General features: G+C 39.6%; 1 protein-coding gene and 1 pseudogene across 18 annotated transcripts in view; one reads left to right on the forward strand and one right to left on the reverse strand.

Annotated features, from left to right (window-relative positions):
* Positions 1–5,002, reverse strand: part of LOC105302353 (microtubule-associated protein 4) — a 153,678-nt gene that overhangs the window by 51,547 nt on the left and 97,129 nt on the right. The gene's annotated exons all lie outside the window — the stretch shown is intronic.
* Positions 2,156–2,271, forward strand: LOC111729597 (annotated as a pseudogene).

Genomic DNA, 5,002 nt, shown 5'->3' on the forward strand with positions numbered 1-5,002 from the left:
AAAAAAAAAAAGACAGTTTAAAAAAAAAAAAAGACATTTTTACCTCACATAGACATCAAGAAGAAAACTGCATTTCAAAGCTTCCTAAGTGAGATGGTGAACAGCGGGCATCTCGAGAGGAGAAATACTAGACTAAGCAGGGATGAGAAAAGGCACTCAAAACATCAGGTAAACTGTGTGCCTTCTTACAAGAAAAAAGAGCAAAGCTAGTCAGGCCAAGCAATAATTCTGCTCTTGAAGACGACCTCAAAATTTAGCACAGGTTACCCTGAAGACGTAAAGACACAGATTTCTGGTCCCTAAGAATCTGCATTGTAGTTCCTTGGTGATGCTAACGACTCACCCCCTTAAGGTACTTCAGCTGTCAGAGGAGGCTGCAGAAAAGCCCAAGCCTGGAGAGAATGTTCTTTCCTGGGGCTCGGAGGCAGTTGCACTGCCCTCTTCTAGTAAGGGGGTTCAGGACAGCTGGGGAACCAGAACAAAGACAAGGCAGACCTAGAACTTTTGCGGGGTGGAGGAGGCCCCGATGCTGCTTCTTCAGAACAGCAGGGGAGCTGACTATGCGAGAGGTTACACACATGCGTCCTCCGGGTCTCCCCCAGGGAGAAGTAGAGCTGCTGCTGGCTCGGCCTCTCACGTTTCCACTGAAGGAAAACAGGATGCTTAAAGCATCGAGGAGAATAGCTGTTGTATGGCTGGCACGTCAGGACAGGAGATTGCTAAATCACATGTAACAATAAGTGATTTCTACAAATTCCTGTCATTTATTCATTACTTGTTTACTGTGTACCTACAGTATGGCAGACCCTGCATGCTCTAATGTCCCAAAGAGGTACAAGGTCGAGGTTGAGAATCTTTAGCAGAGGAGTGCATTTTAGTTCAAGTCAAGGAAGGTCTTTGCTCAATAAATATTTAAGCTAAGACTAAAAAACTGAGCGGCTGGAGGAGGGAGGAACACCTTTTTTGTCCATCGACTACATTCCCTCGCTTAGTGATCTTGTATCTTCCAATCTCACAATTTAAAATTCTACCTATAAATTAATGACACTCAAATTTATATCTCCGGCCATCTAGACCTTAATTTCCTGAATTTTATATCGAAGCGCCAGTTCTTAATGTGTAGAATAAAGCCAAAATGTGGCATGATTCTCAAACCACTCCTCATACAGTCTTCCCACTCCTAATGGCATTTTTTGGTAAAAAACACTGGAGTCATCCTTGACTCCTCTTTCATACACCACACCCAATTCACCAGAAAATCCAGTTGTTGTGACCTTCACAATGTCTCCTAGAATCTATTTCTGCCCTACCTCCACTAATTAGGGTGTCTCACAAGGCTGCAGTGGAGGCGCTGGCCAAGGCTGTGATCACGTGACGACTTGGCTGGGGCTGGAGAGCCTGCCTACCCAATGGCTTACTCACACGGCTGCTGACTTGAGACCACTGTTTCCCCCGTGTTTGCCTCTCCGCAGCAGCTGGCTATGGCCAGGGTGAACGAACCCAGAGTGATCTAGACAGAAGCCACAATGTCTTTTGTAATCTAATCTTAAAAATGACATACCATTATTTCTGCCATCTATTCTATCGGTCACATAGACCAAGCTGGCACAGTGTGGGAGACGACTATATCGAGGTGTGAATACCAGGAGGGAGGGATCATTGCAGCCACCTTGGAGGTTGGCTACCACCCTTGACTTTCAGGACTTTAAAGTCTTCCGAGTTTTCTTCAATCTCAAAAGTGGCCATTCCTTTGAAGTTATCCTTGCTGGTTCTTCTTCTTTCTGACTTGAATAAGTAATTAAAAACTCCTCACAGAGTAAAACGCTGGCTGAGAAGGTTTCACTGATTAATTCTACCAAACATTTAATGAAGAATTACAACCAATTCTTCACAAACTCTTTCAAAAAAATTGAAGAGGGGAGAACACTTCCCAACTCATTCTGAGACCAGCATTACCCTGACACCAACACTAGACAAGAAAACTACAGACCAATATCTCTTCTGAACATGGATGCAAAAATCCTCAACAAGTGTTAATATATATGTGAGCATATAAAAAGAATTATAGGACATGTTTCCACAGTGTAGCGGTTAGCAAGTCTGCTTTACACGCAGAAGGTCCTGGATTCACACACCATTGGAGCCACAGTCCACGGTCTACGGCCATGCCACCATGAACAAGCCCGACGTCTGATCTCGGAAGCTAAGCAGGGTCGGGCCTGGTTAGTACTTGGATGGGAGACCACCTAGGAAGACCAGGTGCTGTAGGCATTAAAAACAAAACAAAACAAAACAAAACCCTCCGCTAACACCACATTTGATGGTGAAAGATTGGATGCTTTCCCTCTAACAACAAACCAAGAAGGTTCTCATCCACTTCTCATCTTTTATTTAACATTGTACTAAAGTTTCTAACTAGAACAACTAGGCTGGAAAAGGAAATAAATGGCATCCAGATTGGAAAGGAAGAAGTAAAACTCTATTTGTAGATGACATAGTCTTATATATAGAAAATCCTAAGGAATCCACTAAAAGACTACTAGAACTAATGAGGTCAGCAAGGTTGGAAGATACAAGATCAATATGCTAAAATCAGTTAGACAGCCTTACCGTTGTAATGAACAATCTGAAAATGAAATTAAGAAAATTCCATTCATAGTGTCAAAAGAATAAAATATTAGGAACAAACTTTATAAAGGGAGTATAAAATGTGCACTCTGAGAACTACAAAAATATAGCTGGAAGAAATAAGATGTAAATAAATGGAAAAACAGTCCACGTTTATGGACTGGAAGATCTCAGGTGGCAAAACTCTCAAAACTGATCTGTAGATGCAATGCAATTGCTCTCAGCATCCCAGCTGATTTCTTGATAGACACTGATGAGCTAATTCTAAAATCATGTGGAATTGCAAAGGACCCAGAATAGACAAACAATCATGAAAATAAAAAAAAAAAAACAAAACAAAGTAGGAAGAAGACTCTCACTGCCCAACTGCAAAACTTACCAAAAAGTGACAGCAATCGTGACAGTACAGTACTGGCATGAAGACAGAAACACAGATCAGTAGAATAAAACTAAGAGCTGAGAAACCATATGTCTATGGTCAACAGATTTTCGACAAGGGTGCCAAGACCATTCAACAGGAAAAGAACTGTCTTTTTAAAAAATTGAGCTGGGACTACTGGATATCCACATGCAAAAGAATGAATTTGGACCCCTGCCCCTCACCATATAAAAAAAGTTAACTTATGGGGGTTCAAAGCCACCCTCAATACAAAAACTAAAATTATAAAAATTTTAGAAGAAAATGTAAGAATAAATCTTCACGACCTCAGATTTGGTGGTGGATTCTTAGACATGACAGCAAAGCCTGAGCAACAAAAGGAAAACCAGATAAATTAGATTTAGATATTAAAAACTTTTATGCATCAGAAAACACTAGCAAAAAATTAAATACAACCCACAAAATGGGAGAAAATATTTGCAAATCATAAATCTAATAAGGGTCTAGTACATAGAATATACATATAGAACTCTAGAGCACAATAAAATGACAAACAAACCAATTAAAAACTCGGCAAAGGATCTGAATAAACATTTCTCCAAGGAAGATATACGAATGACCAAAAAGCACATGAAAGATTAAAAAAAAGACAATAAACATCGTTAGTCACTAGGAAAATGCAAATCAAAATCACGATGACATATCATTTCACAACCATTAGGTTAGCTATAATTTCAAAAAAGGTAGGGTCGAGTGGTGTCAAGAATGAGGAAGAACTGCAAACCTCATGCATTAGGGTGGGGATGTAAGATGGAGCAGCTATTTTGAAAAACAGCTTGGTAATTCCTTTAATGATGAACACAGCGCTACCATATGATCGGCAATTCCAATGTAGCTATATACCCAAGAGAAATGAAAACATATGTCCACACAAACACTTGTACGTGAATGTTTAAAACATCATTCGCAATAGCAAAAAAAAAAAAAAAAGACGACGAAAACAACTCAAATGCTCATCAACTGATGAATAAATGTGGTGCACCTGTACCTCGGAACACTACGCTTTCATATAAAAAGAATGAGGTGCTGATCTACGCCATAAAATGCATGGACCTTGAAAACATGTCCTTAGTGAAAAAAGCCAGTAACAAAGGACCACGTATTATATGATTCCATGTACATGAAATGTCCAGAAAAGGTAAATTTATAGAGACAGGAATCAGATCAGTGGTGGCTTAGGGCTGGGGAAGCTAAGGAGATAGTGAGTGATATCTAGAATTCAGGGTTTCTTCTTGAGCTAATGAAAATGTTCTAAAATTGACTCTGGTGATGGCTGTGTATACATGGGAATGTACTTAAATCCACGGAATTGTTCATTTTAAATGGGTATCCGAATTAAATCTCAATGAAGCTGTTTCTAAAAATTGCCATATATCTAGGATAGCCAATAATTAGAGGATAGTCCATATCATCAACTACTAGGTCATTTGGAACTGGCTATGAACACCTTGTAAGTTAGATAGCAAGGACAACAACAACAAAAAAGCCATATGTAAGTAGAAACGACATGAGCTCGCAAACTGGCTAGCTCCGACACGGAGGCCCCTCTGCAATCCGGTCCTCCCGCCACTCCCAGCTCTAGGCAACTGCAGATACGCTCTTTGTCTCTACATATTAGTTTGAATTTTATAGAAATTGGGTATGAGTCTTGGTTTTCTCTTCTGTCCAATGAGTATAATATATATTTGGCAGAGTTAGGTTAAAAAAAAAAAAAAAACATATTATACGCATACAAAGCCTCTAGCACATACAGGCATTCAACAAATGGTGCTATTATTACTGTAATAATTCTTTTTCGAAGAATCGAGGTTCTGTGGTACTACTGATCATTCAGTCTTCAATGAATATAAATTTCAGTTAATTTACTCAAAACAGGTTTTGAAGGGGAGAGAACTCAAGGGGACATGTGACTCAGAAAAAGAGATAAACAGATAG

The sequence above is a fragment of the Pteropus vampyrus genome, unplaced genomic scaffold (assembly GCF_000151845.1).
Source record: "Pteropus vampyrus isolate Shadow unplaced genomic scaffold, Pvam_2.0 Scaffold271, whole genome shotgun sequence".
NCBI lineage: Eukaryota > Metazoa > Chordata > Mammalia > Chiroptera > Pteropodidae > Pteropus > Pteropus vampyrus.